The sequence below is a fragment of the Ambystoma mexicanum genome, chromosome 14 (genome assembly GCF_040938575.1).
Source record: "Ambystoma mexicanum isolate Mex_15411 chromosome 14, UKY_AmexF1_1, whole genome shotgun sequence".
NCBI lineage: Eukaryota > Metazoa > Chordata > Amphibia > Caudata > Ambystomatidae > Ambystoma > Ambystoma mexicanum.
The window spans coordinates 68078193-68104059 of NC_090940.1; the positions used below are offsets into that span (position 1 = coordinate 68078193).

General features: G+C 50.2%; 1 protein-coding gene across 1 annotated transcript in view; it reads right to left on the minus strand.

Moving 5' to 3' along the window:
• DPH6 (diphthamine biosynthesis 6) overlaps window positions 1–25867 on the minus strand; it is a 785760-nt gene that overhangs the window by 494212 nt on the left and 265681 nt on the right. The window lies entirely within an intron of this gene.

Sequence of the window (25867 nt, forward strand, 5' to 3'; positions counted from 1 at the left end):
GTCGAGGGCCGGGACCTGGAACGGGCATGTCTAGAGCAACCATCCTTGTCCAACCGGGACCTCGAAGGTGCCCGGTGATTGTGACGACTGCTCGTGCCCGAAGACGTGCGAGTGGTGTCTCTAGCACGGTCACGGCCAGCGTCTTTCGACGGCACGGACAGACCGGAGCCCTGCGACTGAAAAATCGCCAACATCTCCTGCCGAAATTAATCCCATTCCGCAGGAGTGGAATGCATGTTGGGACAAGCTACCCGCCGACAGGACCATCTCAGAGCAAGCAGGTGAAATCGGCGGCATCCCTTTTCCAGCGCTCCTCTGTTTCTCCCACTTCTGCTTGGTTTGCCAGTGCCGTGCTTTCTTCTTTCTGCTTCTGCTACTGTCAAGCAGAGAAGTGCGTGAGAACTGTGTACCTGTTTTCTTGACAGTGGATCTAGTTGGGACCGCCAGGCTGCATCCAGTGAAATGACGAGCATGTGACTCGGGGAACCAGCCTCTCCACCACCCTAATGACACAGGGTGGTGAATGGACCAACTCCCAGCGTCACGAAAAGCACTCTCCTGATTAACGTGACGAAGGGACTGTGCAAGCACAGGCGGCAGAGGCCACAGTCTGATGGATAGTTACTGGATACGGGTGAAGTCCAAAAGAGTTTATTCCAAAGGTACGTGATCCGGTGATGAAGCAAGATAGTCCAGGAACCTCTCAGATGAATACAAGGTAAGGCCCCCAAGTCCACAGGGAGACAAGTTCAAGCAGCTTCACGTAACTGGTCTGGAATGACTGATCTGCTCGAGGTACAGTAGGTCCAAAGGATGAGGCACCAGGCAGGTCCAGACAGGAAGAGGGAACCAGATTGGGAGGGGAGACAACCACGAGATGGGATCCCTAAGGTAAATCCAAGGACAGTGAACAAGGGCCCCAGGAAAGCTGGAGGAGAGGCTAAGCCCAGAAAGACCCAGGGAGAACCCAGGACAAGGAGCAGGGGTCCCCAGGGAAAAGAAGGGGACTGGGAACTGGACCCCAGGGAGGCTTGTGTAACAGACAGGAGCCAAGGAGAACCCAAGCAGGTAACAGGAGACTGGGAACCAGGCAGGCTGGGGACCAGCAAGGCAGGGAGACCAAAGAGAAGGCTGGAGCTGAAGCAAGACCAGGCACAGGGAACAGGAACCATAAGAAGCAGGAGCGAGCAACACAACCGTAGCAACCGCGTTGAGACGCGATTTGCTACTGCTCGCGGTTCCTCTTATGGGCCGCCGGCACTCGCGAGGCCTGGAACGCAAGCCGTTTCGTCTCCGAGCGCCGGCGGACCCAGAACGAGGCTTGGAAGGCAAGCCCTTCCCAGCGCGGAGGCCCAATCTACGGCGCATGCGCGGAACCGAGACAGTGGTTTCCCATGCATGCGCCGCAGCCCTCTAGCACCGGCCCGAGCACCTCTTTCCCCGGCGAACGCCCAAGCGCGAAAGCGCGGGTAGATCCGCCAGGAGGTGGGAGAGGGAGCGGGTGCAACAGACCCCGGTCTCCCCAAAAGTGGCGTGACACTATGCCCCCTCCCAGAAAGGCCCGGGGCCCCAGGCTTCCAAGGAAATCGATCATAGAACTCGCAAACCAAGCGGGGAGCATGCACATGCCGACGTGGTTCCCAAGTACGATCACAAGCCGGGTACCCCTTCCAATCAACCAAAAAATGAAGTACCCCCCTGCGATAGCGGGCATTGCAAATCTCCTGAACCTCGAATTCTGGGACCCCTTGCACAAGGACAGAGGCTGGGCGAGGACAGGATCGGCCATAGGGATCGACCACATAGGGCTTCAATAGGGAGACATGGAAAACAGGGTGTACATGCCAAGAAGGAGGTAGCTGAAGGCGAAAGGCCACAGAAGACAACCGTTTGGTGATTTTGAACGGACCAAAATACCGGGGAGCTAATTTGACCGGTAAATTGCGAAGTGGCAGGTTCTTGGACGACAACCAAACCCTATCCCCAACCCGAAAGTCTGGTTCCACACTCCTTTTCCTGTCAGCTGGGCCTTCATCCGCTCCTTGGCTTCCTTCAGGATCCTGCAAGCCAATTCCTGTTGTCGTTGAATGGTAGAGACCAGGACATCAGCAGATGGAACTGTACTGGTGGGCACAGGATGAAATGGCACCAACTTGGGATGTTGACCCGCTGAGCAGAAGAACGGACTAACTCCAATAGAAGCGTGGACAGTATTGTTGTAGGATACTTCTGCAAGATCTAGGTACGCCTTCCAGTTGGACTGAGTTGCGTTAGCAAAACAACGGAGATACTCCTCCAGAGTCTGATTTGTCCTTTCGGTGAGCCCGTTGGTCTGCGGGTGATAGCCAGAGCTCAAAGCTTTACGAATTCCCAGATGACCACACACCTTGTTCCAGAAAGCAGAGAGAAATTGAGAACCACGATCCGAGATAATCTTTTCAGGAAGACCATGTAGTCGATAGATCTCATGGAAAAAAGCTGAAGCCATCTGAGTAGCTGTAGGGATCCTGTTAAACGGGATGAAATTAGCATATTTAGTGAAGCTATCCACCACGACCATTATACAAGTAAACCCGTTAGAAGGAGGTAGATCAACCACAAAATCCGTAGCGATGGTAAGCCATGGGTATGGTGCTAATTCTGTGGGTACTAGCAGTCCCAAAGGTCGTCTTCTAGAAACCTTACATTGGGCACAGACGGGACAACTCTCGATGTATGTCTGGACGTCGGTAGCCCACCTAGGCCACCAAAACTGTCGGGATATCAGCTCTCGTGTAGCTCTCACCCCTCGATGACCCCCAATAGGTGAATCATGAAACCCATGCAATATGCCATCTCGAATCGTACCCTTGGGGATGTAAAGCCTCTTCCGGCAAAACAGGAGCCCGTCATGCTCAGATACTGACATTCGCCGAAGAAGGGCTGATCTTTCAGGATCCGTCCGGGTGGCATCCGCAATTGACTGTAGATGAGGAGACAACGTCAACAGGAAATGGTGAGGGGAAATCAGCGGCTGATCCGAACTGGACGTTTCTTCCACTTTTTCCAGTGATCGGGAGAGGGCATCCGCCTTCAAGTTGGAGGCTCCTGGGACATATGTGACATGAAACACGAATGGGGAGAAAAAGAAGGCCCACCTAGCCTGACGGGGCGTTCGACATTGCAGGGAGCGCAGGTACTGCAGGTTACGATGATCGGTACGAACCTCTACCGAAAAACGGGCTCCAAGTAGGTGATGCCTCCATTCCTCAAATGCGGTTTTGATGGCCAACAGCTCCTTCTCGATGACCGCATAATTTCTTTCGCTGGGATTCAACTTGCGTGAGAAGTAGGCCACTGGATGTTCAACAGACGTAACCGGATCTCTTTGCAGGAGAACCGCCCCAACTGCGAAATTCGAAGCGTCTGCTTCCACAATATAAGGTAAGTCATCCTGTGGGTGACGCAAAATCGGGGCGGCCATGAAGGCCGACTTCAAGGTGTCGAATGCCTGAGACGCAAGGGAATCCCACTTGAAAATGATCTTACTGCTGGTCAGCCTGGTGAGGGACGCTGAGATTTGAGAAAACCGTGGAATAAAGCGCTTATAGAAATTAGCGAATCCCAAGAAGCGTTGTAAAGATTTTATGTCATGGGGTTGTTTCCACTCCTGAATAGCTCGAACTTTCTTGGGATCCATCTCTACCCCGTCCTGATTGATCACAAACCCCAAGAATTCTACACTGGGCAGGTGAAAGCAGCATTTCTCCTCCTTTGCGAATAAATGATTGAGAGACAGACGGCGAAGGACCTCACGTACATGTCCCACATGTTCTTCGATGGTTCTGGAAAAAACCAGGATATCGTCCAGATATACCCAGACTGACAAGCCAATAAGATCACCAAAGATGTTGTCCATGAACCGTTGAAAGATAGCTGGGGCGTTACACAGACCGAATGGCATGACTCTATACTCGAAATGCCCAAAAGGTGTCTTAAATGCAGTCTTCCATTCATCTCCACTCTTGATGCGCACACGGTGATAGGCTCCACGTAAGTCTAGTTTGGTAAAGATCCGGGCTGTGTGTAGAGTTTCCAGGATACTGCGAATCAATGGAAGTGGGTACCGGTCTTTGATAGTTATGTCGTTTAGTAGTCGATAGTCCATACAAGGTCTCAAAGTGCCCTCTTTCTTTTTCACAAAAAACAGGGGAAACCCTGCGGGCGACTTGGACGGAACTATGTATCCTTTCTGTAAACAATCCGACAAGTAGTCTTGAAGCACTTGTCTCTCGTCCCGTGTCAAAGCGTACAGTTTCCCATGAGGAATCACGCAGTCCGGTAACAACTCGATTGAACAATCAAACGAGCGATGTGGTGGTAGAGGTATATCGCCTGGTTCAGAAAACACTTGTCCAAAATCAGCATATACCAGTGGAACTTGAGAGGTGGAACACACACTGACCCCTTTGCCAATAGATTCCAAGGGAGTCGAAGAAGCTCGGATCGGAGCGGACAAACCGCACTTCTGGGTACAAACTGCGGAGGAGAAGGTCAAAGTTTGCATTCTCCAATCAATTGCCGGATTATGATGTTGCAGCCAGGGTAACCCCAAAACCACCTTGTAGGTAGGGGACTTAACATCCAAAGCGAGGTTTTCAAAATGGTCGGCAATCTGAAGAAGTAGGCCCACTGTACATTGACGGACGGGTCCGGAAGACAAAGGGGTTCCGTCGATGACTTCCATGGGCAGAGCAGTGGGTCTGGGCAGGAGTGGAATCCGGTTTACAGAAGCAAAGGTCTCATCAATGTAATTGCCGGAAGCCCCGCTATCCAACAGGCCAAACACTTCCACGGTTCTGTCAGGCAACTTGATCTGAATCTTCAAAGTCTGTAACTCTGCGGGTTTCATGGGGTAAAGTTCTGAGCAAAACGGGGAAAGGTCTGAGGAGGAAATGGGACCTGTCGCTGGCTTCCCAATACGCGACAGGTCCTCTAGTTTCCCGCTTTCTTCTTCTGGGGTCGTAAGGGGCACGTACCCAGATAATGCCCGGCAGCTCCACAATAGAGACATAACCGAAACGTTCTTCTCCGTCTTCTCTCTTCCTCAGATAACGGACCCCTCATGGCACCCAATTGCATTGGCTCTGGCCCAGACTCGGTAGAACCAAACGATCCGGCAGGTAAACTGGTCGTTCTGGGAGAACTTCTCTCAAGCCGACGTCTCTCGGCCTTTCGTTCTGCCAGTCTCTGATCAATTCGGAGCACCTGATCGATTAGATGTTGAAGAGACTCTGGTTCAGGAATGTGGAGTAGCTCATCCTTGTACTCCTCTCTCAGCCCACGACGAAACAGAGTTTTTTGTGTGATTTCAGGCCATTGGGAATCGGTTGCCAATAGGCGGAAGCGACTGATGTATGTTATCATGTCGGCACTCCCCTGTTTTAAATCCATCAGTTGATTCTGCGCAGCGGAGGCCAGGTTTGGCGTCTGGAAAACCTCGAGGAATGCTTTTTCAAAGGCTGCAAAGTCATTCAGAATCAGACTGTTTGTTACTACAAACGGAGTCGCCCAGGCCATAGCATTCCCGGTTAAATTCCCCAAGATGTAGCCAATCTTGGCTTTATCGTTGTTGAAATGTGTCGACCTGAAAAGAAAATGGATTCGACAGTGGTTACAAAATTCAGCCACTCGACGTGGATCTCCATTGAACTTGATTGGTGTTGTATGTGCCAAGGATCCTTCAACCTGCGAGGTACTCATAGCCCCTTGGGTTATCATTTGGCGTAGAGTCTGATTTTCCTGGCGTAAGGCGGTCATCTCCGCCCTGAGTGCTTGTAATTCGTTCCGCATCTCTTGCGAATCCTCCATCTCTGGGTCTGAAGGCAGGCGTCTCAATCTGTCAAGCAGAGAAGTGCGTGAGAACTGTGTACCTGTTTTCTTGACAGTGGATCTAGTTGGGACCGCCAGGCTGCATCCAGTGAAATGACGAACATGTGACTCGGGGAACCAGCCTCTCCACCACCCTAATGACACAGGGTGGCGAATGGACCAACTCCCAGCTTCACGGAAAGCACTCTCCTGATTAACGTGACGAAGGGACTGCGCAAGCACAGGCAGGAGAGGCCACAGTCTGATGGAAAGTTACTGGATACGGGTGAAGTCCAAAAGAGTTTATTCCAAAGGTACGTGATCCGGTGATGAAGCAAGATAGTCCAGGAACCTCTCAGATGAATACAAGGTAAGGCCCCCAGTCCACAGGGAGACAAGTTCAAGCAGCTTCACGTAACTGGTCTGGAATGACTGATCTGCTCGAGGTACAGTAGGTCCAAAGGATGAGGCACCAGGCAGGTCCAGACAGGAAGAGGGAACCAGATTGGGAGGGGAGACCACCACGAGATGGGATCCCTAAGGTAAATCCAAGGACAGTGAACGAGGGCCCCAGGAAAGCTGGAGGAGAGGCTAAGCCCAGAAAGACCCAGGGAGAACCCAGGACAAGGAGCAGGGGTCCCCAGGGAAAAGAAGGGGACTGGGAACTGGACCCCAGGGAGGCTCGTGGAACAGACAGGAGCCAAGGAGAACCCAAGCAGGTAACAGGAGACTGGGAACCAGGCAGGCTGGGGACCAGCAAGGCAGGGAGACCAAAGAGAAGGCTGGAGCTGAAGCAAGACCAGGCACAGGGAACAGGAACCATAAGAAGCAGGAGCGAGCAACACGACCGTAGCAACCGCGTTGAGACGCGATTTGCTACTGCTCGCGGTTCCTCTTATGGGCCGCCGGCACTCGCGAGGCCTGGAACGCAAGCCGTTTTGTCTCCGAGCGCCGGCGGACCCAGAACGAGGCTTGGAAGGCAAGCCCTTCCCAGCGCAGAGGCCCAATCTACGGCGCATGCGCAGAACCGAGACAGTGGTTTCCCGCGCATGCGCCGCAGCCCTCTAGCACCGGCCCTAGCACCTCTTCCCCCGGCGAACGCCCAAGCGCGAAAGCGCGGGTAGATCCGCCAGGAGGTGGGAGAGGGAGCGGGTGCAACAGACACCGGTCTCCCCAAAAGTGGCGTGACAGCTACGAGAGCACACACTCCAGTCACAGCTCCAAATCCTTCTGATTGCCTGCACCTGAGGGGGCCTTTTATGCCTCACAGGTTCCTTCAGGTTTGGACTGTTAGGCTTAATGGCTACTGCTACAACATACCTCTTCAGCCTTCTTCCTAGTCCCAGTACTTATGATATTATGGGACTTGTAGTCCTCAACAATAAAATGTGTTCTTTTAAGTAATTTCTTGATTTTAAGGGTACATTAATTTCTCTTAGAATCATTTAAAAATGAACCGTTAGAATCCGTTGTTACAGAGGAAGACAGTTTACTTACTGCAATATTTCTAGATTCCTTGACATTCTGCCTTTTAGAGTAAGGAGGATTTTTATCCCGAAATACCTTGAATGGTCTTTCTACTGTCAAGGCTTGTTCAGTTTGTATGGCATTTGTGCCCAGAGCCACAGATCTTATATGTGTTTCAGATATAGTATAATGACAATAACCCATTACCTGTTCTGGCAACTTTAAAAGGTTCTTCCTTCTAAAGGACAAATACTGTGTCTCATCACACGGGATCTCCTCACCACCCTGGGTCTGAGGTCCTCCCAGGTGATCCTCCTTCAGTACACCAACCCCAAGGTCAGGATCAAGAAGCGCCTGCCTTTCCCTGGCCACCTAATAGGAGACTTCAGGCAGGGGTTTAGTAAGGGATCCGTAGAATTCATCACAGTTTGCATAATAATGTTTTCTCTGTTTTCTGACAGTTCAGTATTCAAAATTGCCTTCGGTCTTAATTTTACACATACAAAATCATTTTAAAATATGAAAACACCTGTATCGAGCACGGTCACGGAGCGCTCCGGTGTCACTATCAGTTGGTGAACTCACTGGGCAAGGCGTGCGCATCAGTTTCTCTCGCTGCTCACAGGTACTTTGCTCTAGTGGCTCCTCGTGATCCAGCAATCTGCTGGTTTCAGTCTGCTGCCGGTCGTGAAACTTGCACATGGAGCTTCCTTTGCTTCAGAGGCTCTCTGGCGTACCCTTGTGGGATTACTGGTCTTTGTGAGGATGCTATCCTTTCTAACGTTTCCTGAAACCTGGCTTCAGCCTGTATTTGATGTTCCGTCAGTTTTATTAGAAGGTCGTCTAGCGTAGCCATTCTAACTCCTTCTGATTGTATGTTTACTTGTCTGGTAGAACTCCCCTCTTGCTTATCAGCAGGGGTACTGTCTTCAGATATTATGTTTATTTCTATAAGATCTTCTATTTCTGTTAATCCTGCTGAATTAACTAATTTAGCTTCCCTTTCAACATGATCAGATAGAGTTGGTAAGAACATGAATGAGACTTTTGGTCTAGGTACGAGTGTCACAGTATTTTATTTCATTTATTGCATTTATAAATCGCCCAAACCCTTAGGTACCACAGTGTAGCTACAGACATATGAGCATACAGTTATATAGAGATATAATACATAAACATAATACATTGAGCAATGAAGCATTTCTTGTGATTATTCAGTACCATCCAAGTTGTAGGCAGTCAGCTAGGTGTAGAGAGGATGTTCTTCAGAAGGGTTGCCTAGCGAAATTTGGCCTGGTGGATATGGGGTATTGGGCTCGAATTTATTGAACAGCCAGGTTTTGCGTATCTTCTTGAAACGTTGTAATGAGGGCTCAGAGTTGACATGTAATGGGAGTGTGTTCCAAAGTTTAGGAGCCATAACAGGGAAACTACTACCTCCAGCTCTGGAGCATTTGAATCGTGGGATATTAAGGTTAGCCTTGTTGTTTGATCTTAAGGATCTGGTGGTTAAGTTCATGTTGACAGCATTGTTGATGTGTAATGGTTTTTTTGGCGAGACATTTGTGCGTGACACAGGGTGTTTTGAAGTTTATTCTGGCTTTGATAGGGAGCCGATGTGCTTCACTTCTACTGGCAGAGATGTGATCGGAATTTATTTAGACCAATGGCTGCTCTCAGCACTTTATTTTGTAATAGTTGTAGTTTGGAAAGGTTGGCCTGGAAGGTTCCTAGCAATAGCACATTACAATAGTCTAACTTTGATAGTATGAGGGCCCTTGCGAGAGTCGTACAGTTTTGCGGTGTTAGATATTTGCGGCTTAGTGCAATGAGTTTAGACATGTAAGTGGTGGTGGAGGATAGGGCATTGATATGTTTGGCCATTGTTAAGAGTAGCATCTATGTAAACACCTAGTGTTTTAACATGTTTGGTTACTGGAATCTAAGTCCTGTCAATGGTGTGTGGAGTAGTCAGAATGGAGGGCATTGATTTTGGCAGGAGCCCACGATGAGGATCTTCGTCTTCTCATCGTTAAGACAGAGGCTGTTTATTGCCATCCAGTTCTGGATAATGGCATAGATGTTGTTGATCGTGATAGTGTCCTGATCATAATTCCCAGTTAAGGGTATTAGGATCTGGGTGTCATCGGCAAAGATGGTGTAGATGACACCCATGGCATCCAGGGCAGCGAATAACAGCTTAGTATAGGCGTTATACAAAGTAGGCGATAGAAAAGAACCTTGTGGGACTCCTAATGGTACTGGTATACGGTCTGCAGCTTCCCTACCAATGGAGACTCTGGAAGTGCGTTCTGCCAGGAAGGATTTAATCCAGAGAGTGGCATCTTTTGAGAACTGGAAGTCGTTGGACAGGGTGGCGCATCGTTTGTCGTGGTCCACAAGATCAAATACAGTGGATAGATCTAATAGAAGAAGCATGCATAGTTTACCAGTGTCTTTTATGGAATCCATCTGTATTTTAAGATCAATGAGAGTTGTTTCTGTGCTATGGTTAGGCCTGAAGCCTGATTGTCTTGCTCCTTGGAGATTATTTTCTTCAAAGTGGGTTTGTATTTGTGTGTAGGCTACTTTATCGATACTTTTGAGTAAGAAGGGAACTGTAGTTATTGGGCAGTAGTTGGTGGGGGTAGCAGGGTCCAGGGAGGGTTTTGTGAGGAGTGGTTTTACCCAGGCTTCTTTGATACTTGGTGGGACTGTGTTGGTGCTAAATGATGCATTGACAAAGTTGGTGATGATTGGAGTGAGGGAAGGGGCACACAATTTTACTAGGTGCGCTGGGAAACGGTCTCCTTTGCAGATAGAAGGCTTAAGTTTGGAGATAGTGTCTAATACTTGTTCTTGAGATACTGGGGTGAATTTAAATTGATAGTTGGGTTTTTGAATGGAGTGTCAGTCATTGAGGGTGTATTTTTATTGGCCAAAAGGTTTCTTTTGAGTAGTATTTTCCCTTGAAGTAGTTTTATTTTGCTCACTAGAGCATTTTGTATAGTGGTACACCAGTCTTTGCTGGAGTTCACTTGAGTATTTGATGGGATGGGATTTTCCAATTCTCTAAGAATTGTGAAGAGTTCTTTTGAGTTTGAAGATGCATTGCTAATGCCTGTGTTAAGAGAGTAAATTTGCTATAAGATATCTCTAATGGTTTCTGGCGGAATGAAACTTTTTTTTTGTCAAGGGGGGAGGCAGTTTTGGTTATTGGAAAATGGGAACTTGTGGTTTGACATGTAGAACAAGGTCCTCTGCCTCTGTAGTACGTATTAGCAATTTCATATGGAAATCTTGTACTACTCTCTTGTGAATCCTAGTTTTTATCAACTTAGCTACATCCCACTCCTAACATCACATGTGAGGGTTCAGAAACGAGAGGCGGACAACTTTCTTAAGGGTTTTCAAAAGATGCCATTTTATTAACTCAAAATGCTGGATAAAGGCCTCACTATCGCTACCCTGATGAGGATTTCGATGCATAAAATAACAAAAGGAAACACTCTAACAAAAGGTCTCTGTCCCTCACACTTATACATACAGTAACTCGACAAGCTAATGCATGGCAGTTCAAAGTCAACAAAAATGTAACAGTTAAGTTCACAATATGATAGTAGCATCTCCTGATAATCTGTGTGAATTCCCCTTCCCCAGATTCAAGCAGGATTATGTTCCACAGTTCCAAAAAGAAATAAGGAAATCCTGGTTTGTAACAAAGTTCTAACACAGCTCTTTGTAACTCCTACTTAACAAAAGTTCCAACACTTCAGTGGTTCAACAAAGGTTTGTTCTCTTCCCCTTGTAATAGTGAGACACAAAGTAATCTTCACATAAACCAAGAATATTTCTTTAGTTCATCAGTATTAACAAATTGTCTTTTTAGGATGCTTTTGCAACAACCTATTATTTCTGAAGATATAGAACACTTCTGCAGAAGTTTTATACAGTTCTTGCTTCAGTAATTCAAATCTGTCAAGATCATTTGTTAACACCACTTCACAGCACTTCATCAACTTCTATCTGGTTTACATCCATGCCAGGCCTATTACTTCAATTACACCTGGTTTACTACCATGCCAGGCCTACTACTTCAAAGTTTCAACACATGCCTCTGTGGTTAAGAAAGAACTTTGCAGTGTTTATTAATTTACAACATCAGGCTTTACTCAATTATTCAGGGAATGCAAGATTCACATTGGTGTGCTCTACACTTTTGTGCCTTCCAAAACCTGTGCAAGTTCTCATCCTCTCCTTCTGAACAACCTTTTCCAGAAGGGCAGCCTTCTTGCCACTCTGGTTTCCCCCCTGCTTTATTAACCAAACACTGACATGGATGTGGTTTTATTCTGCTTCTTCCTTAGCTTTGGCAATGTGGGTTTATACCAACTTTTGTTATCTACTTCTTCGAACATGGACAATAAGCTTCACAACCTTTGGGAATGTCATTTGCCCCTTCCTGACTTTGGCAATATCTGTGGGTTTTAAATTGCCGTGCTTTTACTTTCTTTTGGCTTGAGTAATGGCTGCTTGCATTAAGTACTAGAGATATTGCCCCATCTTGTTGATGGGTTTTAAATAAACTTACAAGATTAAAGACACAGTCATTTGGGTTTGTATAATAATGTTATCTCGGTTTTCTGACAGTTCGGCATTTCAAATTGTCTTCGGTCCCAATTTTACACATACACGATAATTTTCTAATATGAAAACACCTGTATTGAGCATGCGAACGATCATGGAGCGCTCCGGTGTCACTATCAGTTGGTGAACTCACTGTGTAAAGCGTGCAGGTCCGTTTCGCTCGCTGCTCACAGGTACTTCGCTTCAGTGGCTCATCGTGATCCGGCAATCTGCTGGTTTCAGTCTGCCGCTGGCCGTGCCACCTGCACACAGAGCTTCCTTTGCTTCAGAGGTTATCTGGTGCTCGCCTACCACTGGAAACAGCCTTGAGGGGAGGAACGTTTTCCACACTTTCGCTCCCTGATGCGCAGCCTCTGCAAAGCAGGTCTTCAGGGGGCAAGCTTCCCTCTCTCACGCTTCCCTCTGTGCGACCTCTGCAATTAAGGCTTCTGGAGGCTAAGACCCTCTTAGGACCGGCTACTGTTCGCCATTCGACAGTGGTCCCGGTGTCTTGTCCTTCCTTCAGTCTCGGCTTCTGCTGCCAACGTGTAGAGTTCACAACTCCTCCACCTACAACTACTGCTCTGCTCCTTCTGCTTTCTCTGCTCACTAATGGCCTGCACACCCGAGGGGGCCTTTTCAGCCTCTGAATTTCTCAGTCTCCCTCCGGTGTGGGTCATTCCCATTAAAAATAAAGTCGTTTTTGGGCACTATCGGGTTATAAATCCACTTGTTTACTTGTGCTGCACTCTGCACATTTTTGCTGCTGTCGAATTAGTATGAGCTGGTGTGCTGAGAGATCATGAGTCGTGGAGGCGTTGCCCACACCTCTTGTAGGGCTTAGTATTTGTGTTTACCCAGATATCTTGCACTTTGAAATTAATGATTCCCATTAACAATCTGCACTTTGCAGTTTTGTTCCTCTTCAGTCCTCTTCTTCGTCCCAGTACTTCAGGATTATGGGACTTGAAGTCCCTAATGCGAAAGTTAGTTTTTCTAACTTGATTTTTGATTTCTAACTCATTTCTGTTCCCAAAAATATCCTTTACAGGAATATCATAAGGATCAATCACAAGACTGGATTGTATAGAAGAATAAAGATGTTTAGAATTTTAATTATTATTCACAGACTTCTTTTGACTGTACCTTTGGGAGTCAGGAGATCTTCAAGCTCTACAAGCCTCCATGGTTTTAGAAGGGTTTTAATTTCTCTCAATGCCTAAGAGTTTATGATTTTTTACACCCATATTATAATAGGGGAGCAAAACGATGGTTATGACAACAAGCCATTACATGCTTTGGCATTGAGGAGACGTCTTCATTAGACGAAGACAAATACTGCAACTCACCCAACGGAGTCCTCGTATTCCCCTGGGCCCTTTCTCCTCCCAGGTGATACTGCTGCAGAACACCACCCCAAGGTCAGGATCAGAAATCGTCTGCCTTTCCCTGGACACCTGCGAGGAGACTTTAGGGACGGGTACAGTGAGGACTCTATAGGATTCATCACAATTCCTTGTTCAGAGATGTGGCAATGAAGCTCGCAGAGGATTTGGCCATTTTCAGTGCTGCTGTCACTACGCCGGACTGAGTGGGTGTCAGAGTTGTTAAGAAAAGATACCCTTTCTCCTTTCGTAACTCGTGTTTCTGGTTGAAGGGCAGGGCAGCATGGTGTTTTTCCCATATTCCTTGTGCTATAGAGAATATGTGAGGTTGAACAGGTATGTCTTCTCTGCCTGTTTTAGCCCAAGGCCAGTCGAAAACGTCAGAGAATAATGGAGGAGCTCCTTGGGGAAACATGCCCCTTCATTCTAACGAGGGCATGGAAGGCTTTGGCCAAGGATCTTGCCTCCTCCGGTGTTGCCTTGTGCCAGGGCCGGAGTCAGTGTCCTTGTTCTGCAGGCTGGGATGGCAGTATACACCTATCATGCGCTCACCTGCTGTATGTACGTACAAGCCGTCGGGAGTACCAACCTTGTCTCTGGTCCAATCCGGCAACAAACCCTGCCTTTAATACTTAACATACAAGCTAAACACTCTGAACAACTTACTCTCGATCTAATCGCAGCTCCCCAATTTGGCATGATCCTAGGGATCCCTGGCTGACAAAATCCAGTGGATCAATAATTACAGAAGTAAAAGAAGCCACCTGCAAAACATCTGAGAAGCAAGGAAGTCCAGAACAGGACATTTGATCACGTGACGCGTCGTTGCCACGTGACTGCTTCGATTCTTTGCTGTCGTTGGTGCGTATGTCGCGTCACCACGGCGCAATGGCAGTCTCCAATACTGCTGCTGGGGGGCTCGCCACCGGCGAGAACCGGGGAATGAGGGCGAGTGTAGCTGCTAAAGGCGTGGGACCCCCGACAGCAAAAGAGAGGATCGGCATACTGCAGATGAGCGCATGACACCACTACTAAAGGACTCTATACTCATTGTTGCTAGCCATACAGCATTCCTACTGCAACTTCGGCGAATCCTCTGCTAAAACACTGTATTCCCACTGACAAAGAAGGGCAGAGCTACTGACAATGTGTACCTTCCCATTACAAAATATGGGCTACTACAAAGGGAATTATCAAACTGAAACATTGCAGCAGGCAGGGACATCCGATAGACAACGATAACAGCTTGAGTTGACCATGAAGCGACTCAGAACCCCCAGGCCGAATATTTTCCCATAATTGATAGCCATGTATAATGTGGATATTTCACAGGATCCAATTACTCAATATATTGTGGAACATTAAGTCCTCTCCTTTTTTCATAATTGTGAATGAAGCCAAAACTAAAAAGACTGTTTAATATTGATTCCAGAAGCGAGGAAAGGTCCTCTTTCCAAACGAGGCCTTGTTTGCTTTGTGAACCAAGGCCTCCCTGGATAATATCGGTGAGCTGGAGAACGATCATATGGACAGGCTGGAGAAGGGTTCCGAGTAATATGGGCGGCTGGAGAAGGGTTCTAGGTAAAATGGGCGGGCTGGTGATGGGTAATGTGGGCGGGCTGGAGAAGGGTTCAGGGTAATATGGATGGGTTGGAGAAGGGTTCCGGTTAACAGGAGCAGGCTGGAGAAGGGTGATATGGGTGTGCTGGAGAAGAGGTCTGGGTAATATTGGTGAACAGGAAAAGGGTAATATGGGACGAGCTGGAGAAGGGCTCTCGGTAATATGGGAAGCCTGGTGAACGACTTTCTGGTAATAAGGGGGCTGTAGAAAGGTTCTGAGCAAAACGGGCGTGATAGAGATGTGTAATATGGGCGGGCTAGAGAAGGGTTTTGGGTAATCTAAGCAGGCTGGAGAAGGGTAATATGGTCGGGCTGGAGAAGGGTTTTGGGTAATATGGGCTGGCTGGTAAACGGTTTTCTGGTAATATGGGGGATGTAGAAAGTTCTGAGCAAAACGGGCGGGATAGAGATGTGTAATATGGAAGGGCTAGAAAAGGGTTTTGGGTAATCTAGGCAGGCTGGAGAAGGGTAATAAGGGCGGGCTGGAGAAGGGTTCTGGGTAATATGGGCTGGCTGGAGAAAGGTTCTGGGTAAATGGATGGGCTGGAGAAGGGTTCTGGGTAAAAAGGGCATGCTGGAGAAAGGTTCTGGTTAAAATGGGCGTGCTGGAGAAGGGCAATATGGGCGGACTGGAGAAGGGTTCTGGGTAATATGAGAGGGCTGGAGAGGGTTTCAGAATAATATGGGGGGCTGGAGAAAGGTTCTGGGTAAATTGGGCAGGCTGGAGAAGGGCAATATGGGTGGGCTGGAGAAGGGTTCCGAATAATATGGGGGCTGGAGAAAGGTTTGGGTAAAATGGGCAGGCTGGAGAAGGGTAATATGGGCGGGCTGGAAAAGGTTTCAAGGTAAAATCGGTGGGCTGGAGATGGGTAATATGGGCCAGCTGGAGAAGGGTTCAGGGTAAAATGGGTGGGCTGGAGAAGGGTTCTGGCCAAAATGGGCAGTCTGGAGAAGGGTAATATGGGCGGGCTGGAGAAGGGTTCTGGGTAAAATGGGCGGGCTGGAGAAGGGTAACATGGGCGGGCTGGAGAAGGGTTCCGAATAATATGGGCGGGCTGGAGAAGGGTAATATGGGCGGGCTGGAGAAGGGTAATATGGGCGGGCTGGAGAAGGGTTCTGAATAATATGGGCGGGCTGAAGAAGGGTAATATGGGTGGGCTGGAGAAGGGTAATATGGGCGGGCTGGAGAGGGTTTCAGAATAATATGGGGGGCTGGAGAAAGGTTCTGGGTGAATTGGGCAGGCTGGAGAAGGGCAATATGGGTGGGCTGGAGAAGGGTTCCGAATAATATGGGGGCTGGAGAAAGGTTTGGGTAAAATGGGCAGGCTGGAGAAGGGTAATATGGGCGGGCTGGAAAAGGTTTCAAGGTAAAATCGGTGGGCTGGAGATGGGTAATATGGGCCAGCTGGAGAAGGGTTCAGGGTAAAATGGGTGGGCTGGAGAAGGGTTCTGGCCAAAATGGGCAGTCTGGAGAAGGGTAATATGGGCGGGCTGGAGAAGGGTTCTGGGTAAAATGGGCGGGCTGGAGAAGGGTAACATGGGCGGGCTGGAGAAGGGTTCCGAATAATATGGGCGGGCTGGAGAAGGGTAATATGGGCGGGCTGGAGAAGGGTAATATGGGCGGGCTGGAGAAGGGTTCTGAATAATATGGGCGGGCTGAAGAAGGGTAATATGGGTGGGCTGGAGAAGGGTAATATGGGCGGGCTGGAGAAGGGTTCTGAATAATATGGGCGGGCTGAAGATGGGTAATATGGGCGGGCTGACGAAGGGTAATATGGGTGGGCTGGAGAAGGGTAATATGGGCGGGCTGGAGAAGGGTAATATGGGCGGGCTGGAGAAGGGTAATATGGGCGGGCTGGAGAAGGGTTCTGGGTAATATGGGCGGGCTGGAGAAGGGTAACATGGGCGGGCTGGAGAAGGGTAACATGGGCGGGCTGGAGAAGGGTAACATGGGCGGGCTGGAGAAGGGTAATATGGGCGGGCTGGAGAAGGGTTCTGGGTAATATGGACGGGCTGGAGAAGGGTAATATGGGCGGGCTGAAGAAGGGTAATATGGGTGGGCTGGAGAAGGGTAATATGGGCAGGCTGGAGAAGGGTAACATGGGCGGGCTGGAGAAGGGTTCTGGGTAATATGGGCGGGCTGGAGAAGGGTAACATGGGCGGGCTGGAGAAGGATAACATGGGCGGGCTGGAGAAGGGTAACATGGGCGGGCTGGAGAAGGGTAACATGGGCGGGCTGGAGAAGGGTTCTGGGTAATATGGGCGGGCTGGAGAAGGGTAACATGGGCGGGCTGGAGAAGGGTAATATGGGCGGGCTGGAGAAGGGTTCTGGGTAATATGGGCGGGCTGGAGAAGGGTAATATGGGCGGGCTGGAGAAGGATCTGAATAATATGGGCGGGCTGAAGAAGGGTAATATGGGTGGGCTGGAGAAGGGTAATATGGGCGGGCTGGAGAAGGGTTCTGAATAATATGGGCGGGCTGAAGATGGGTAATATGGGCGGGCTGAAGATGGGTAATATGGGCGGGCTGAAGAAGGGTAATATGGGCGGGCTGGAGAAGGGTTCTGAATAATATGGGCGGGCTGAAGATGGGTAATATGGGCGGGCTGAAGAAGGGTAATATGGGCAGGCTGGAGAAGGGTAACATGGGCGGGCTGGAGAAGGGTTCTGGGTAATATGGGCGGGCTGGAGAAGGGTAACATGGGCGGGCTGGAGAAGGGTAATATGGGCGGGCTGGAGAAGGGTAATATGGGTAATATGAGCAGGCTGGAGAAGGGTAATATGGGCGGGCTGGAGAAGGGTTCCGAATAATATGGGCGGGCTGGAGAAGGGTAATATGGGCGGGCTGGAGAAGGGTTCTGGGTAATATGGGCGGGCTGGAGAAGGGTAATATGGGCGGGCTGGAGAAGGGTTCTGAATAATATGGGCGGGCTGAAGAAGGGTAAGATGGGTGGGCTGGAGAAGGGTAATATGGGCGGGCTGGAGAAGGGTTCTGAATAATATGGGCGGGCTGGAGAAGGGTAATATGGGCGGGCTGGAGAAGGGTTCTGGGTAATATGGGCGGGCTGCAGAAGAGTAATATAGGCGGGCTGGAGAAGGGTTCTGGGTAATATGGGCGGGCTGGAGAAGGGTTCTGGGTAATATGGGCGGGCTGGAGAAGGGTAATATGGGCGGGCTGGAGAAGGGTTCCGAATAATATGGGCGGGCTGGAGAAGGGTTCTGGGTAATATGGGCGGGCTGGAGAAGGGTAATATGGGCGGGCTGGAGAAGGGTTCCGAATAATATGGGCGGGCTGGAGAAGGGTAATATGGGCGGGCTGGAGAAGGATCTGAATAATATGGGCGGGCTGAAGAAGGGTTCTGGGTAATATGGGCGGGCTGGAGAAGGGTAATATGGGCGGGCTGGAGAAGGGTTCTGAATAATATGGGCGGGCTGAAGAAGGGTAATATGGGTGGGCTGGAGAAGGGTAATATGGGCGGGCTGGAGAAGGATCTGAATAATATGGGCGGGCTGGAGAAGGGTAATATGGGCGGGCTGGAGAAGGGTTCTGGGTAATATGGGCGGGCTGGAGAAGAGTAATATGGGCGGGCTGGAGAAGGGTTCTGGGTAATATGGGCGGGCTGGAGAAGGGTAATATGGGCGGGCTGGAGAAGGGTTCTGGCCGGCTTGCTCAGTGCAGAATGAAAGGACGCCACGTAGCTTGAACATACATTCAGCAGGCGTGAGGGGGGTGGGAGGGTTGGTGTTTGTACCCCCGGCCTGGGGAGGTGTAATTAACACGTCACGGCAGTCTTTTGGGCATTTGCAGATTTGTTGAGAAACATATTCCAAAAGGGAATCCCGTGCTGCACCCTTGACCACGGTTAAAATATGATCGAATACACATAAACGGCGTTGCTGTTGGAGAGGGGCAATTCTTATAATTAGATTTCAAATCTAAAATTCAATGACAGGGTTATTTTCAACTAAAGCCCTTCATCGTCGAATGACTAATTAAATATGGCAGTCGACAATGGCATCATTATAATCAAAATTCAATAGCCTGAACAATGATTATTTAGACAATTTGCTTGCAATTGAACTGTTTCCATACAAAATGATTTAATTTAAACATACATTAATATTCAAAGAGCATGAATGGACTTTTACTTCAATTATTATGTATACAGGGCAGACATACATCCTTGCAAAAACCAAAAGAAAAAAGAAATGTTTGAAATAAACAATAGTTTTAGGGTTATAGAAAAGTTGAACAAGTTACTCTCTTACCTGGTAACGTTCTTTCGATGGGATGGTCCGACGACGTATTCCATATCTTTGACAGTAATCACCACAGCTGTGCTGCTTTGGAAAATTTTCGCCATCTGCGTCCTGCGTCGATGACATCGATGCGCCGTCCCCGAGAACCTCCTCCGACGGCCGACGTCACCCGATGTGATAAGTAGGACGCACAACGCCCGTAGCTTCAGTTGTAGTTTTTTCCCCCAGAACGTGTGACACTAGTCTTCTGCCAGTCAGACACACAAGGGCTTGCGGAAACGTAAGCTGCAATCGCATAAAAAATTCTGCAGCGGGGAAGGTAGGGAGGGAGCGATATAGAATACGTCGTAGGACCATCCCATCGAAAGAACGTTACCAGGTAAGAGAGTAACTTGTTCTTCGGGGGGATTGGGTCCTCTGACGTATTCCATATCTTTGACAGACTCCCAAAGCAGTACCAAATCAAGGATGTGGGAAAAGAATCTATAACAAAAATTTAGCATGCCCAATCAAATTGCGGAATAAAGGACTGCCTTGCCAAAGGCCAGATCCTGTCCTCGGATGGAATCGAGGGAGTAGTGACGTACAAAAGTATGTACAGAAGCCCAGGTGGCTGCATCACAGATGTTACGAATAGGAACACCCCTCTGTAGGGCAGTAGATGCAGCCATATCCCTGGTAGAATGGGCCCGCAAGCCAGCCGGTGGGTCCTTACCCGCCAAGCGGTAACACTCGGAGATAGCCAAAATAATCCAACGAGACAAAGTCTGTTTCGTCACAGCTTGTCCCAAACGCTTTCCAGCGTAACCAATGAAGAGTTGATCGTCCACTCTGACCCGGGACATGCGTGAAATATAAAAGCTCAACGCTCTCCTAGGATCAAGCCTATGGAGCCTCTCCTCTTCCTTACCAGGATGCGGAGGAGGATAGAATGCCGGAAGAACAACCTTCTGGCCCAAATGAAATTCCGAAACCACCTTCGGAAGAAAGGAAGGACGAACTCGAAGGACAACCCTGTCCTTATGAAACACAGTGAAGGGTGGCTTAACTGAAAGTGCCTGTAACTCACTCACTCTGCGAGCGGAAGTGACGGCAACCAAAAACACAGTTTTAAGAGTTAACAGTCTCAAGGAGCAAGAATGCAAAGGCTCAAACGGAGCCCCCATAAGAAACTTAAGAACAAGTTTCAAATCCCAACCGGGCACCAGAAAAGGTGACGGAGGGAACACATTAGTGAGCCCTTTCAAAAACTGAGAAATTAAAGGAATCTTAAAATAGGAACATTCTTCAGACGAGCGCTTAAATATGGACAGCGCCACCAGGTAACCTTTAATGGTACCCACTTGCAAGCCCCTGTGGGCCAAGGACAGCAAAAAAGACAGAACCATGGGAATATCACACTCAAAAGGATCCACATTCTTAGCTCTGCACCAGTCGCAGAATTTACGCCAACGGCAACGGTACAGAGACTTTGTTGCCGGCCGTCTGGCCGAGAGCAACACCTCCAACACGTCTTCAGGGAGGTCCCAATCCTTATACCTCAACCTTTCAGAAGCCAAGCGTGAAGGTTGAGGGATCTGACCTCTGGATGGAGAACTTGACCCCCCTCCCGTGAGAGCAGATCGTCTCGGTAGGGAAGACGACGTGGAGGGCAGATGGACAAGTCGAGAAGGTCCGGGTACCACGTCCTCCGGACCCACGCCGGAGCAATGAGGATCATCCAGGAACCGAACCTCCGTAACCTCCGCAGTACTTGCAGGATGACGGGGACTGGAGGAAATGCGTACAGCAGTGGGAATGACCACTCCACCACGAACTTATCTCCTAAGGCTCCTTTTGGAAGAAATTCCCGCAAGCAGACACACTTCTGGTTGACACTGGAGGCGAACAGATCCACTTGAGGGGTCCCCCAAAGGGCGAAGATCTCCAGGAGAATCTCCTGAGCCAGCTCCCACTCGTGAGAGAACGTGCTCTGCCTGCTCAGAGCGTCCGCCGTCTCGTTGTCGTCTCCGGCCAGATGAACTGCCGAGATCGAAACTTCCTGCTGGGTGGCCCAGAACTCGAGCTGCATCGCCTCCCTGCACAGAGGAAGTGACCCTGCCCCCCCTCCCCCTTTTTGTTGAGGTAGTGCATGGCCACCGTGTTGTCCGTTAGAATCAGGACACTCTTTCCTCGCACAGTCGGCAGAAAAGCCTTCAGGGCTAGCCTGACGGCCCTCAGCTCCAACAGATTGATATGGAGTCTGGACTCCGACGGAGACCAACGACCGCTGACTGTCAACTCATTGGCATGAGCTCCCCATCCCGTGAGGGATGCATCTCTCACGATCGTCACCTCCGGCCAGGGCAGCCAAAATGGGGCCCCCTTCATCAGATTGCCTTCGACGTCCCACCACAGAAGGTCCTGGGCGACCGAGGGCAGCACCTGAACAGGGTCCGACATCCTGCTGGAAGAGTGCGACCACTGCATCTTGAGTGCCCACTGCAAAGATTTCATCCGCAGACGAGCCTCTGGCACCAGAAGAATGCAGGATGCCATGAGGCCCAGCAACCTCAACGCCGGGAGCGTCTGGGCAAGTTGAAACTTGTGCACCATCTGCAGAATGTGAAGAGCCCTCACCTCGGGAGGAAAACACAACACCAGGGATGTGTCGAGCACTACTCCGATGTACTGGAGCCGCTGTGTTGGCATCAAATGGCACTTCTTTAAATTGAGGGAGAAGCCCAGCTTGTGAAGGGAGTGGCAGGTGACGGACAGATGATCCACGACTTGCTCGGGAGAGCTCCCCCTGATCAACCAATCGTCCAGGTAGAGGTAGAAGTGAATCCCCCCTTTCCTGAGATGCGCTGCCACCACCACCATGAGCTTGGTGAAAACCCTCGGACGGAGGTGAATCCGAACGGCAGGATCCGAAACTGAAAGTGCCAGTCGCCAACCGCGAACCTCAGGTACTTCTTGTGCTTGGGATGGATCGGCACATGGAAGTAAGCGTCCTTGAGGTTGAGAGACACCAACCAGTCCTGAAGTTGAAGGGCCTGGAGGACTTGAGAGAGAGTAACCATCTTGAACTTGTCCTTCCTGAGGAGTTTGTTCAAAACGCGCAAGTCCATGATGGGTCTCAATCCCCCGTCTTTCTTCAAAACCAAAAAATAAGGGGAATACCATCCCTTGTTCCTCTCCGCTAGAGGCACCAGTTCTATGGTGCCTTTCTCCAGCAGGGCTTGAATTTCCTGCGCAAGGAGCGGATCCGGACTCTTCAAAGAGAGGTTCCCAGGTGGATTGTCGTGAGGCCTCTGCCGAAAGGGAAGACAGTAGCTGTGGGTTATGATCTCCAAAACCCACACATCTGAAGTAATGGCACACCACTCTACAAGATGCTGCGCCAGCCTTCCCCCAACCGCCGAACCATGGGACCTGGCCTCATGACTGACTGGTAGCGGCTGCGGCGTTGCCTGAGGGCAAAGAGGCAACTGCCCGAGCCGCCTTGGCACCTCGAGTACCCTGTTTTCTACCTCTGGCACTCTTACAGTGGCCTCTTTGACTGACAGCTCCTCTCGCTTTACTGAAGGACGAGTAACAGTGAAAGGAACCTCCCCTCTATTGTTGTCCCCTAGGACGAAAAGGCAGAGGTTGTCAAACTGCAGCGGCCAACGACTTTGCTGCAGCTTTGGAGGTCTGCAACCTCTCATGGCTCTCGTCAGCCTTGCTGCCAAAAAGAGGTTCACCGTCAAAGGGCATGTTGAGGAGCCGGGACTGCACATCAGGAGCGAACCCCGACTTCCGCAACCACGCAAACTTGCATATTACGGTGCTCGCCGCCATGGACCGGCTGACACAATCTGCCATGTCCAAACCCGACTGAACGGCCTCACACATGGCATCCTTGCCATCCTGAACCATAGCAAGGAAACCATCCCGTTCGTCCCCTTCGGGAATATGTTCAACCGCTAATGCAACACAGTTCCACAGAGAGTGTGTGAAACGAGACAAGGCACATACGGAGTTGGCCGCCTGAAGCGCCATACCCCCTGAAGAAACCACTTTCTTCGCCCAGCCATCAAAATCAGTGGTCGAAGTGAGCGGGAGCAGTGCTCCTATACTTTTTTAATTTTCCTTGTACAGCTCCTATACTTTTATTTTAAAAAGAAACCGTTCCGGAATGGTTTTGTTTTAAAATAAAAGTGTAGGAAGAAGTTGAAACCTTCACTTTCAGTGCACTGCACTGAACGTTCCCTTAAACAGCAGGTGCAAGTGTTTGGGGGGTGTATTGTGTGTGGGAGGGGTTGTGGCAATGGGGTTTGTGGGGAGCAGGGGCAGGCCAGCAGGGAACAAAGCTCCACTACTTCTTTTCGTACACTTCGACCACTGATCAAAACGTTTGTCGTCCCTATCCGGAGGCATGGTAGGATACGACGCCTGCTTTGCCGGGGCCGTAGCCGCCTACACCACCAAACTCTCCGGAGTGGCGTGCCTGGACAAGTAGCAGGGGTCGCTACTGGCTGGATGGCATTTTCGCGACAAAGACTTGCCCACTGCCGGGAGACTCTCCGGAGCAGTCCAAGCCACCGCCACCCTTCTCTGCACAGCCATATGAAATGGCAGTACCGGGTCAGTGGGGGGACCAAGATCGAGGATGTCCGTGAGATCATCCTGAACAAACTCCCCTGGGGGAGCCGACCATCCCAAGTACTCGGTGACCCGAGACATAAGGTGCTGGTACGAAGAATCGGCATGAGTGCCAGGCTCAGGCCTACAAAACTCCACCTCCGGAGAGGTGTCCAGTCCACTGGCATCATGCAGTGACTGCCTCAGGTCATCAAATTGGCTATGGCCCGAGAGAAGCTCATCTGGCACCGTAACCGGAAACCAAGCCCTCATCAGAGCCCTCATCACCCTCTGAAATGTACTCCAGGCGGTGAGAGGAAGACACCTGGGGACCAAAGCTATGCCTGACCTTAGGCAGAGCCTTTCTCGGGGCTACCCCCGTGCCACGTGGCCCCTCTGACACCACCGCCTCGAAAAACGTCGAGGGCTCCGAACGAGTCGGCGCTGGCATCGAGAGAATCGGCGTCGACGTCGAGCAAATCGGCGTCAAGCGAATCGGCGTCGACGTCAGCCTCAGCGCCGCCAGCATCGGCGGCGTCGACACAGGCCTCGAAGCCAGAGCTCCGAGTGTGTCCTTTGACGACCTAGGCGCCGACAGCGTCGATGACCCCCTCGGAGGCGGAGCCTCGAGAGAGGTCGTCAACGATCTCGGCGCCACAGGCGTCGACGTCTTCCTCGAAGACTGCACAGGATCACGCGGTCTCGAGCGCATCGAGGACCGGGACCTGGAACGGTCATGGCAAGAACGGTTACCCTTGTCCAAGCGGGACCTCTCCCCAGAACCGTGCTGACCACCCGAGCCCGAAGGCGTGCGGGCGGTGTCTCTCGACCGATCACGACCGACCCCACTAGGAGGTGTGGACGTACCGGTGCCCTGCGATTCGAGAATCGCTAACATCTTCTTCCCAAAGGAAGCCCATTCCTCTGGTGTCGCTTGCATGGTGGGATAAGTGACACGCCGACTGGCGGAGTCCTCGGAAGAGGACGGGGAAGGCGACCGATGCCGGCGCTTCTGGGAATGCCTCCAAGCAGCAGAAGAGTGGCGAGACCGACTCCTGGAAGGAGACCCACTGGACCTCCGACGATGACGCGGAGAGTCGCCTCTCAAATCATCCGTCGAAAGCCCCGCAGACCTCGACTTCTGGGGCTTAGACACCCTACCTACCGACAACTTCTTCTTGCGCTCTCGCAGGGCCTAAGCCGTGAGCGACTGACAGTCGACACAGTCGTCCGTGTCATGGGCCTCCCCGAGGCACCAGAGGCAGGCGTCGTGCGAGTCCGTTAACGACATCTTGGACCCACAGTCCCCGCATTTCTTGCAGCCCAGACGCGGGGTTGAAGACGAGGTAGACATCGTCACGAACAGGCTTTTCACAAAAACCAAACCGGTTCAAAGAACCGAAAACAATACAACAGAAACTCTAAAGAGTCGAGGCGTACCGAGATTCACGAAGCGAACACGTTCACGGAAAAAACGGAACTGAGGCTACGGGCGTCGTGCATCCTACTTATCACATCGGGTGACGTCGGCCGTCGGAGGAGGTCCTCGGGGACGGCGCATCGACGCAGGATGCAGACGCCGAAAATTTTCCGAAGCAGCACAGCTGTGGTGATTACTGTCAAAGATATGGAATACGTCGGAGGACCCAATCCCCTCAAAGTATATTTTAACGATAACTAAAATGTAATAAATTCAAAATATAGACTCAAAATAAGACTTATGCAAATTCTTTAAAACTCTAATCATGAGGCAACTTACATACATGTTTTTTGTGGAGTGGGTGAGTGTGTACCTTGTTAGGCTGCATAATGACGCGGGGATACGCGTTTGCACTGTGTGACGTGTCCGCAGGTGATTATGGCCTTCTTAATTCCCTGCGGTGGCGTCACACTCAGGAGTTATGACTTATAATTGAATTCACGGGGACACACACACACACAACAGCACAGGAGCATATGCCTGGCCAACAGATAGCACATTCTTAAAACGTATACCCCCGATCGGACTGAACCTTTGTTTTATCGCGACAGCCCACTAAACTGCGTACCACTGT